This window comes from Monodon monoceros, unplaced genomic scaffold (genome assembly GCF_005190385.1).
Source record: "Monodon monoceros isolate NGI ecotype Baffin Bay Population unplaced genomic scaffold, NGI_Narwhal_1 Super_Scaffold_22, whole genome shotgun sequence".
NCBI lineage: Eukaryota > Metazoa > Chordata > Mammalia > Artiodactyla > Monodontidae > Monodon > Monodon monoceros.
In genome coordinates, this window is record NW_021703779.1 from 6122676 (window position 1) to 6134916 (window position 12241).

Sequence of the window (12241 nt, forward strand, 5' to 3'; positions counted from 1 at the left end):
CGCATGCTCTGTGCCTTCTGTGCAGGCAGAACCAAGAAGCGCCGAGCTCAGCTTGCCTGCCCGTGGGAAAGTGCGTGCTTACAGAAGGAAGGCAGACGGACACACAGTTGCCGAAACATGAAAAGCTCGTGGAAAACACTTTCAATTAGTACAGAGTACTCACATATGCTGATCACTTGAAAATTGCAAAAGACTCCATATTTCTGCATAAGTAGGTCATGTAACGTGTCGGGTGCTGATCATGAGCTGCTAGGCACTTTATGAACGCACATCCCTGCGCCTTTGCTTTTGCTCTTTGTGTCTGAATCCACTCCTTGTAGTGGCTGAGAGTCCTTTCTGCATCCCCTCTAAGTCTCCGGGGAACCTGAGGCACGATTACGTCGCATAACTTGTGAGGCCAGGGGTGGAGCTGAGGGTTAAAGGTACAAGTTATCCTCACGGCACACTCCGGGAGACTTCATCATTCCCAGCACTGCTGCCTTTAACCACAGGGGAAGAAAGAAGACTTTTATTAATTAAAGTGTCAGGAATGTTTGGTGTCCCATCACCACTCTCCAGGTGCAGACCTGCCTCGTACGGGTCCCGCCTGGGCCCAGGCAGCTCTGCATTTGAACATGGACCCACGCTGTTTAAGGCAGCCCACAGAACACCCTCCAGCCTTAGCCGCACCATCCATTTTTATCAAGAAGAATATTTTCCTTAAACAAGTTTGAGATGCCCACTAAGTGGGAAAATATGAAGCCCTTTGAATGCTACCTCTTATCTGTGCCTGAGACAGCTTCCTCATTACTGGGGTTGCCAGTATTCTCAAGCTACCTTCGGAAAAGAAAACACTGAAATGTCATTCTTGAGTGCTCTCTCTTGGCAAGCACTCATCAGGCCCAGTGATGAGCTGTTTATGCTCTGCTCATTTCCTTACTAATGCACAGTCATGTCGATGAGACAAGTCATGAGCCGGTTCAAGGCCGGATCTAAGGCGGCGATCATCTGCATGTGTTTTCAAGGATAGTCATCCTATCCCGAGGCTCACGGTCCCTTCAGAAGAGCATCTGCGTATTATTAGGGTAGGTTTTTAAAGTCCTCTCAAGGATTAGGATCTGAGGCTTTCCATCTATCATTCCTTTCCCTGAGACGACTTCTTTCATTTCTGGACCTTGATTATTTCCCTCCAAACTGTAATTGACTGTGTAATTGTCCATACACCCCATTCCCACGCCTGCCACCCCGACAGCATCCAGTGAGAACTTGCCTCCTGAGTTCCAGGATGGTGGAAGTCAGCCTTGAGCCTGTTGGCAGCATTGACCCCCGAGTCCTGATGAAGGTCTCAGATAGGCAGCTCTGGTCTTGTGACAGTCCCTGCAGATCCGCGTGCTGTCCACTCCCTCCTGTTAGCTATGAACACTCACCTGCCTTTCTCTGGCCAGAGCTCTTTGGAAGGAGTAGCTCAAAGCATATCCCAAGATTTCTGGGGGGTAGGGGGAGTGGATAACTAGTGGTACCCAGTGCCTCTAGTGGGGGTGGATAACTAGGGTCACCCAAAACAAAACAGTGACTCTTTTGTTTCCTAGTGATGGTAAACCAGATGGGCATGCTCTGACCCCCAGGCAATGTGTAATTTAGTGTGGGAGACATGGCAAGGAACCACACACAGGAAGATTCAATTGCAAATTGCTATCAACGGCTGTGAGGTAGAAGAACAGTGTCTGAGGGAGAACAGCAGTGGGCATTTAATTTAAGTTGGGTCTCGTAGGGTCAAGGAGGGGGCCTTGCGACAGAAGCGGCATTTACGCTTGAGTCAGGAGGCAGTGAAAGTTAGCTTGGCCAGTTTCTTAAAAAGCAAAATATAGGTTGACCATACAGTACCCAGTATTTCCACTCTTAGCTGAGTATTCAAGAGAAATGAAAAAGTATGCCTACCCAGAAACTTATACACAGATGTTCATTGTAGCACTAGTCATAATAGTCAAAAGGAGGAAACTACAGAAGGCATCAAAAGAGAAGGGCTTTGTGGAAGTTGGCTCTACGATAAAATCCCAGATTCCAGTGTTATCCGTACCTTTTACCAACACCCATACGCGTTCCTCTAATTAGCTCGCATAAAAGGAGCTTCCTGTATTTGTAGCAAGTTAGGTAATTTGGACAGGAGATGGCTAAAGATCTCAACTGGGGATTTAGAGTATGCCAAATGAATCGATGAACTCAGTCCATTTTCTAATGTAAAATATGTGCATTTAAAAATATTGATAGGGACTTCCCTGGCGGTCCAGCGGTTAAGACTTCGCCTTTTAACGCAGGGGGTGTGGGTTCGATCCCTGATCAGGGAGCTAAGATCCCACATGCCTTGTGGCCAAAAAACCAAATCAAAAAACAGAAGCAATAGTGTAACAATTTCAATAAAGACTTAAAAAATATCTTTAAAAATAAAATATTGATAGCATTCGCCTACATAGCAATAAGTGATGTTGGTGAGAAGAACCAACAGAAGAGACAAAGTAAAAGAGAAGGAGTTCAAATCACTTCATGGTTTATAGTCTATTTCTGGTGATAGTTTGTCAAGATGAACCAAAGCTTGGCTTTGAGGAAAATGCATAGCTTTAGGAAAATCTGGGTCCTAACACAAGAAGGTGTCCAGTGAAAACAGGTCAAAGGGAAGTGATTGGAACTTCATAAAAGTTGAAAGTCCACCTTCACATGCTGCCAAGAGACCAAGGACGATCGGGGCAGAGAAGTGGACATAAGGTCTAGTTACCTGAGGTTGGACAGGATCAGATCTGGGGACCAAGGACAGACTGGAGAAGATGAAGGTGAAGGGCTTGGCACCATGAGTGGAGAAGATTCCTGAGAAGTTTTACTGATCAGGAGAGCAAAGACAGGGTGGTCTCTCCAGGGCAAAAAGGATCCAGGAGGGAGTCTCTCGTCTTTGTTGGAGTTTTCTGTGGACTGAACAATTCAAAGTGGTTAGAGAAGGACATGCTTCAGAACTCCAGATGGTAGAGTTCTGTGAAGTAATTTTATCTTGATCCTGAAGGGAACGAGGAATCCTGGTTGGTGGACAGAGTTGAAATTTCTCTTTCAAAACCTGAGACCCCAGAGAGAAGGGGAAGGACAGAACAGGCTGAGAGTCCGGCCGGGTGGAGGGCAAGCACAGAGGAAAGAATTCATGAAGTGTTTTGGCATTTACCCCGAAAGTGCATTTAATCCTGCAAATCCAGCACAGCCAAGTAGCTAAAGGTCTCTCAGACCTCCGTCCTCCCTAGCTCTTCACATCGTGCTCATCAAAACAGACGTCTTTTTACAGCCGAGGAAGCAGCCACGTGCGTGTATGCTTTAAGCCCCCGACAAATACTTCTGACCCCAAATCTCACTCACTGCACTGAACCCGGCTCATTCCTGCTCTGTCTCTCTGCACAGAACTCCATGGTGATGTTGCCACGTATGTCCATGAATCCCCCTTGTAAAAACGCAAATGCCCTGGGGAACGCGACTTCCGCTCTTAACCTCTTTAACCAGAGCGCTTCCTGCTCATTTTTAGCTGAGAACCGCTCATCAGCGGGAATCACATGTCGATGCAAGGAAAGAAGAGGCGGGTTAATGACAGTGAAGGCTTTTGAATAGGAGGCACGGCAGCAGAGGAAGGAGGTCTGAGTGGGGACTTCGTGGGACCTTGGAGAGGTTGGCGGCTGACCGTGGGCATTCATGGCCTCCCCGAGTGCCAGCTCCTTTTATTTAGTTATCGGGTGCCGGAAGCGAGCCTGCCGCCACCGTGGGCAGCACAAAGGCAGCAAGATCAGGTTGTAAAATGAGGTGCCCTGGGCTCTCCAGGAGAGTGCAGGGAAGCACATCACCCTCATCTTTTTTTTTAACCCTTTTGTGGGGATCTTTCTCCATGGCAGCGTGTCCTTCTGTGTCCACCCCTACAGTAGCAGCATTCAGCTGGCTCTTCTCAGCGGTGGGCGAAGGTTGGGCTGGGGCATTGTGCCCTAAGCCACCTCCTAGGGAACACTCCAAGCTCCAGGATGGCACAGATGCTCATGTCTGGGGTCTGAAGATGAGGATGACGCCATGCTGGACCACTTTTCCTGGGGCAGTAGAGATGGGGCTGGTTCTGCAGCCCTACTTCATAAAAGACTCTGTCTCCAGACTGATGTCTTCGGTGGGAATGCAACCCAGAGGGCGGACAGTTCAGTGTCCTGAGATTTCCTCCATGCTGAGTGCTCGGGCTTTTTTGGATAAAATGGTAGATGTCTGTGTGATGTTCTTTGCTGTGTCTCACCCGCTCTCCTTACCTTGAGGTTTGGAGTGGGTGAGCGCACAGAAAGAAATTGACATACACCTTTTAGGATGGAATGGCTAGTCTTCCGAATCGTAATCCAAATTGGATGGTGGCTTGCAGAAACTTTAGAAAACAAACATCATTCTGCACCATTTTCTCCACTTACCAGACTCAGAGTTTTCCCAGGAGAATGCCAATATTATACCCCCAATGTATACACTTACCCACAACAGCACTCATAAACTGTTTGAACTCACCACTGGATAGTCGTTTCCAAACTAACATTGTTACACACTATTTTAAGAAAGTTCCAAAATAAACTTAGAAGTATCAGATTAATTCTCAAATAAGCCGTGGTGATGGCTGACTCAAATGTGCCATCCTTAAAAAAAATGTCTGTTGTGAAATATTCAAAAGAAACCTTTCTGCATTAAGAAAGAAACGGCAGTCAGGGGAGAAAACAATATCCATCCTTAGGGGATATATGGAGCTCAGAGTTAAACATAGGGTTTATTTCTCCCTTAAGTGTATGACTTTTTCCCCTAAAGTTGCCCTGTTTTAGTTCACTACAAATCCATGATAATATAAAGTTACTAAATGATATCTATTAATTTCCACCCAACCATAGTGGTATGAATTTTGAGATTTATACTGGTGTATTTTTCAGTGTTGAATGTTTTCCCTACCCACTGAGCGAGAGTAACCCTCTCTCCTTCTAAACCTTTTATTTTGTTGAAATAAGTCACAGCTACTACAAGCAAGAGGCATCAAAACCATCTCTCTTTAACCTCTTTTCAGAAACCTACACACTTTGCCTCGTTTTAACTGTGTTTAAAAGGTGATCTTAAACCCTGAAAATGAAAAGAAGTGCCTGCGTGTGGCACTCTTGGGGGCTCTGAGGATGATTTATACAACAAATCGGAACCCTTCTCCTGTTGCCAACTTAAGTCACACGCCCCAGATGATCCTTCCCTGCTGTTCATGTAAATACCTGCTGTGCTAATCTGGGCCTACAGACTTTTGCGCAAGAGCATGTTGAGCTCAGACAGAGAAGGTGCCTTCTACGGAGGAAATTGGAAGGAAAAGGAGAAAATAGAAATGATCGTAGGAACAGGAATAACTATTATACATACATCTACATACCGAGATCGATCGATCGATCCATCTGTCATCCACCCGTGTTTCCATCATCTACCTATCTTTCTGTCTATCTTTTCTTTGGTACATTTCAATCAAAATAGTTCAGAGAAAATTGACTGTGGGTATCTACCTATGCAACCTAATTGTTTTGAATTAAAGAAAAAAATTACTATGGCTACATACCATTCCTCTGATAGAATTTAAATTCTCCATAAGGAATTAAATTCTCCATTCATCCTTATTTAGTAAGTAGTATTTTTACACAGACTGTCCACATATAGCATTAAAAAGTGCCATCATATCCTCATAGAATGTTCTGTGTGTATGAGAGAGAGACAGAGACAGGCAGACCTGTGCAGAAGAGATGTGACATTTTGAATATAAGTATGTTAGACATTCAAGTCCCCCCCTCCCTTATGGTATAAAATTCACTGGGGAGAAAAATAAGAGGTGGCTCTAAAGGAAGGAATTACTCTTTCAATTTCAAATTGTTGCATAAACATATTTCTATCCCATTTCTTCTATGAAACCAACCCAACACAACCAAGAGAATAAGAAACAAAAAAAATTTTATATTTGATGAAACTAGGCATCTTCTGGATCACAGTACATGCAGAAAGATGGCCAAATGCATGAGAATTGGATGAAGGTGATGGGGACACCAAGACAAGCCGTCTTTTTCTGCGTGACTCGGGCAGAAACGGCAGAACTCAAGAGTTACCCAAAGTGGGCAACGCACGTTAAAAGGAAAAGCAATGACCCCTTGCTTAGAAGAGTAGGGTCAAGGTGCTCGGGCCGGTTTTGGAAGCCTCCCTATGTCATGCTTCCATCCTGGCATAGGATGGGGGTGGGCGAAGAGTTCGTAAGAAAAAAGCCAACAGGCCACCTTTGCTCAAAGTAGACCGTGGGTTTGGCAAAGTGGAGAAGTCAAGAGGTCACCTAGCCGAGCAACTGCTCATCCTTACCTGGTGAAGATAGTAAGGTCAAGGTGAGATAAGCACTGTGACACATTCTGCAAAATGCACAGCCTCAGGCTGAGCCCAGACAGCTTGCTGTCAGCACTCACCCACTGGCCTGGTGCAGTTAGGAAAACCCCTGGAGCCACAGCCGGAAACTCAAGCGGCCCATCACCCTACCTAGCTCACCCTTCTGCCCATTCCCCCAGGTATTGCTCAGTCTAGTGCCTGGCCCTCATAGATGTCTCCTTCAAACATGAGAAATAATATGATTTTAAAAGCTGGTAGCTGGCCGGAGGCCTTTGAAGAGATGCTGCAAGGAAAAAAAAAAAGAACAGGACATGATGGATAAAGGCACATACCACAGCCAACAAAGCCCATGAACAAAGAGACGTCCGAGAAATCAAAGCAATTAAGGAAAATAGTGTTTCTCTGAAATGAGAATTTCAAGAAGAGATATAAGGGTTGAAGGAGGAGCTGATAATACATTAGATGGGAATGAGAAGTAGGCGGGCAGCCTCGGAAAGAAACGAGAATGAAAAGTGAGTAGGAGAGGCAGAGAGAAGAGCTGGACCACCTTTAAACTGGTGCCCGGCCAACATTAACAGTGAACGAACAGGAACAAAATAGTCAAAGGTGCATTCACGGTTAACGTTCTGAAATACAGGGAAATTTGAACCTGGAGACAGAAATAGCACAGTGAAACCGAAGGCACTGTTTACATAGATTAATTCACAAAGAAATAGTCTAGCAAATTACTGCGATTTTAAGTTATGGAAAAAATTCTACAGATATTCAGAAAAAAAAAAATCTGGGAAGCTAAGATTTCTCCATGTCAGACAGGAAATGCTTGAAGAACGTGGAACAATATATAAAAAGACCTGAAGGAAAGACTGTATGTCCCAGAATGCAACCAAAACTGTCCATACCTTTTAAAAGATACAAGTAGATATGTCCAAACAGACACCACTGCAGGGAATATAGGTTCATGAAGAAAACAAACAGAAAGAGGTTGAATTCTTACCAACCAAGAGAAGCCGTGTCTGAGAGATTCATTGTAAACTTAAAAGATGTGTTTAAGTGTAAAACTAAGGTGAAACCTGTGGAAATCAGGGTCACAGAGAAGAAAATAAATGCTATCAACCATGACAATGTAGAGATGATGACTTAACTAATAAAAACATCATCCGAGGAAATGCAGTTGAACGTGGAAGTGCGAGGAAGAGCATGCTGATTTTTCTCATGTTTAATTCCAGGCGTTCAATAGACACTGTTTTTAAATTCATAACAAGTAAAAGAGTGACAAATACACTTAAGTGGGGGCAGGTAACCACCAGAAGAACTAGAAGTAGACTCACATTCTTTCATTTTAAGGAAAACCCAGTAATTCAAACTGCTATTCCATGCTTGTTCATCTCATAAAATAACTGCATAAATGGCTGACGACAACAGTCAACCTAATTTTTGCAGACTATGTGTATTACCTCAAAATAAGAATACTTTTTATCCATTCTTGACCAAATATATATCCCGTAGAATGTTTCGGTAGACTGTATTTCAGTACACTAAAAATCACCAATGTTACTTAGGCAACTCCTGTACGAAGGGTGGACATTCAGGAATTCTCAGTAACAGCTCAGGAAAGGTCCCTTAGTCAGGAACTTACTTTCTTCTTGGTCCGAGGCACGAACAGGGAGCATTAAGCAGCTCTGTAGGATATAAGCCAGAGTCCCATCAGGAAGAGGCAGGGTGTGATGGCGAGGTGTGTGCAAACCCCAAAGGAAGTGCAGGGCCTTCTGCAGAACAGGGTGGGGTCAGAAGGATGAACTTGGGTGGGCGTGGAAGGCTCCTTGAAGAAGCAGGATCTGAGCGGGGTCTCCGGAGACACAGGGCGTGGAGAGGCAGTGAGGACAGGTCACATGCTGCCGGAGCCGGGGTGAAGGGCAACACGCAGGAGGGAAGGGACAGGACCGTGTCAGAGCCCGTAAGGGCGGTCGTCTGTGAGAACGGGGCACTGAGGAAGCGTGAGAACGGACGAGCTGGCTGCGGCCAGTTGTCATGGCACAGAGCTCAGCTCTTACGTGCCAGGCGAGGAAGAACCTGGGAATGTGTTTTCAGCGGCTGGTGGATAAGTTCCAATTATTAGGAAGATTGACCTGCTTGTAGGATTCTGGTCACCCGATAATTTCGGCACCATTCTCCATCTGACCACTTGAACCTCATTTTAAAGTTCTGGTCAAGTGACATAATTGCCCTTGGACAAACTCCGAGGTGTCTGGGGCAGGATGCCCAGTGTCATTTGTGAGAGTGGGTATGGAGCACTTCCAAGCATTTGCTCAGTGCAGCCCACTGAGGATGCAGGGGCACAGGCTGCTGAGCAGGAAAGCCAAAAATGGGAGAGGATTTTAAAAAATTAATAGACTTTTTTGGAGAGTTTTAGGTTTATAGAAGACTTGAGTGAAAGTCCAGAAAGTTCCCATAGATGTCCCCCTCCCAGTTTTCCCTGTCATTAACATCTGGCTTTAGTGTGGTGTGTTTGTTACAATTGGTGAGCCAATATCATTACCTTATAATTCACTAAAGCCCCCAGTTTACATCAGGGCTCACTCTTGGTGTGGTATGTTCTGTGGGTTTGGGCAAACGTACAGTGGCATGTGTCCATCATTACAGGATCGACAGAATAGCTTCACTGCCATAAAAGTCCTCTGTGCTCTGCCTACTCACTCCTCCTCCCCATTTAACCCCTGGCAATCACTGATTTTTGTTTTACTCTTTCCATAGTTTTGGCTTTTCTAGAAGGTCATCTAGTTGAATCACACCGTGTGGTGCCTTTCCACACTGGCTTCTTTCACTTAGCCATATGCATTTTAAGGTTCTAAGGATTTTTAAAACAAAATAAATATTAGGTTTAAACCGAGAACAATTCAGGAATCCTATGTGTCTTCCCTAACTTTAAAATGGACTCACTTGATTTTTCTAACATTTAACATTAAAGCACTAGTTCTTTAACCGGTATGCACGAATGTGGTTATATTTGACATTTCATGCCAGCCTCGTTTCACAATGCATTATTTGCATTTTTATGCATTCATTCCACACTTAACGTATTCATAAAGCCCTTGCTTGAAAGGAGCTTACAATTATTTTTATTACAAATGTCATTACAAACAGGAGCTTACAACTGTTTTTATTACAAATGTCATTACAAACAGTTGCTCATATACGTGTAAGTTTTTATCGAAAGAAGTGAAAAAATTTGCATGCCAGTGAACTCTGAACAGAATCCAAAAACTAGGATGTCTTGGGAGGCTTTGTGCGTTTTATGGGCGTTCGTGTTCAAAGAGTTTTTTGTTCTCAGTATATTTAATCATAACATTTCTCAGAGTGGTTTTTCAACTGTGAGTTCACCTTATCCTAAGGAAGTTCACCTCCCTTATTCCAGACTTTCAAAGTAACGTGCCAAGCATGAAATTGCTGTTGTCTCTCAGTTGGACATACTTGCCCCCATAAACATAACCTACTTGAATCCAACAAGAGAGCATCATATTTTGACATCTAGTAACTTCCTAATCAGAAAAAGGATTCACTCCCTAACAAAACTAAAACCCTGTCTCTGGTAATAGAGAATTAGCCCTGCTGATGTAAAAAATGAAAATCCCAGCTGGACATTACACGTTTTCATGAGCAGCATAGTGCCAACCCATCGGACAGGAGCTGTTTCATTTTGTGTTTCACAGCCTGGGTCCAGAAATGTGATTCTGAAGATTAAAAAAAGGGTGTGAGGACATGGCCAGTGCTGTAATTTTTACAATTCCGCATGTATGTATGTCTGTGTATATTTGCATAAATTGAAACTATCTATGAGGAGTACCCCCATGACCCTACAACAGTAATTAGACCCCAGATCTCTAAGAGATGTATGTTTTCACATTATGGGCTAGAAGTGACTCTCTCTCTCTTTTCTGTACATTACATCCCCATGACTTATTTATTGTATAAGTAAGAGTTAGTACAAAAGTTACCAAAGGTGGCGATGACGTTCTCTGTCTCTCTCTTTTTCCTGTGCATTACGTGCCTATGACTTACTTATTTTAAAGCTAGAAGTTTGTACAGAAGGTAGCAAAGGTAGAAATGACATTCTCTTCTCTTTTGGATACCTCTCCTCTAAACAGTTGCATGACTCTGACCTCTTTGGGTTACCATGGAGAAAAATCCTCCAAATAGAACTTTGAACTTTTTGTGCAGAAAATGAATGGGAAGTTGACACCGACAGCACTAGTAAGTGAGTGTCCACCACCCGCATCACCCTGTGCTCAGTGAGAGGCATTGACAGATTCAGCTCCCCACCCTCATAGGGTGTACCTGGGGGGCACCCTCTAGCCTGGGAGGATCCCACTACTTATATAGTGTCTTTTCTATTCGTCATTGTTCAGGTGTCCCCTTGCCTCAAAACAAACTATGGAGCCACCACTAGAAGTATGTTGATACAGACTGAATTTTGTACTCTCCCTGCACAGTCTGTACATTGAAGGCTTAACCCCCAGAACCTCAGAATATGACTGTGTTTGGAGATGGGGTCTTTAAAGAAGAGATGAAGCTAAAATGAGGTCATCAGAGTGGGCCCTAATCCCATAGGACTGGTGTCCTTATAAGAAGAGGAGATTAGGGCACAGACACACACAGGGGGACGACCCTGTGAGGAGACACAGGGAGAAGACAGCCGTCTACATGCCAAGGTTAGAAGCCTCAGGAGAAACCAGCCCTGCTGATACCTTGGTCTCAGACTTCCAGCCTCCAGGACTGGAGACAGTAAATATCTATTATTTAACCCCCCAAGTCTGTGCTACTTTGTTACAGCAGCCAGAGCAAACTAATACAATGCTTGTGGATCTTCCCAGCCTGGCAGGTGTGCGAATTTCAAGTGTCCCTTCTTTCTCATTTCCTTTTGTGGCCGACAGCAGCTGCATGACTATGACTGTAGGACTAAGACCAGTAACCACCCTGTTGCTGTCTTCCTCTGGTGAAGCTTATTTCTCTAGTTCCACTCTTCCTGTCCGCCTGGCCTGACCCAGCTCTCTCTCCTTCCTTCTTTGCAAAGATCAGCTGCTCCAGCATCCTCTGTCCTGATGTGGCTGTCTTACCCCTTAGAAAAGTTGAGACCTCATTCCAGCCTGTAGGACTCACATGTCTGTAGGATCTTGTGATTAGTCAGAATAATTTGACGAAAGGGCAAAAAAGCCAGGTTTTTCTGTTACAGTTGCGTGGGGTACCTTGCCAGTCATTTGAATCTTCTTGTCTCTGTTGAGGTGTCTTTGCTCAGTAATACATGTTCATGGATTTCACTTTGGATAAAAAGGGAGCTATATATTTTCCTCCTTCGGAAGATACTCATTCTCTCACTTTGCAAATGAAGTGTGAAAAAGTTCTCTTAGCATAGGCTCAAAGAAATCAGTGAAAATATTAGATGACCCCTACACGCGTGCGTTCTTCAGCAAAGGTTTACTTATTCACTTGATGGCAGGCAGCCTTTGAAAGGACGTCTGAAACTGGCTTTGTAAGATATTGGCCCCTGGCCACTGCTGCATCCCAGGGAAGCAAGCTCAGGTGGGGGACCTGCTGGGAACTGGGGAGAGGGCAGCAGCGCTGGCGTGGGAGGATGAGCCGAAGCCAGTCTGCTGGGAATGGTTCTGGCATGAGAAGCTGGGCATCCTAACACAGCGTGTCACGCTCACTCATAGTTTGGGCAACGTGGATATCTGAGGGAAGGCACTAAGGGGTTTCCAGAAAACCAGGAGAAACATGAAATCAGTCTCCAGCTGGTGAGCATTGGCAGGGTAATCAGGTTTCTTGCGGAAAGGCTGGAAAGATTTAG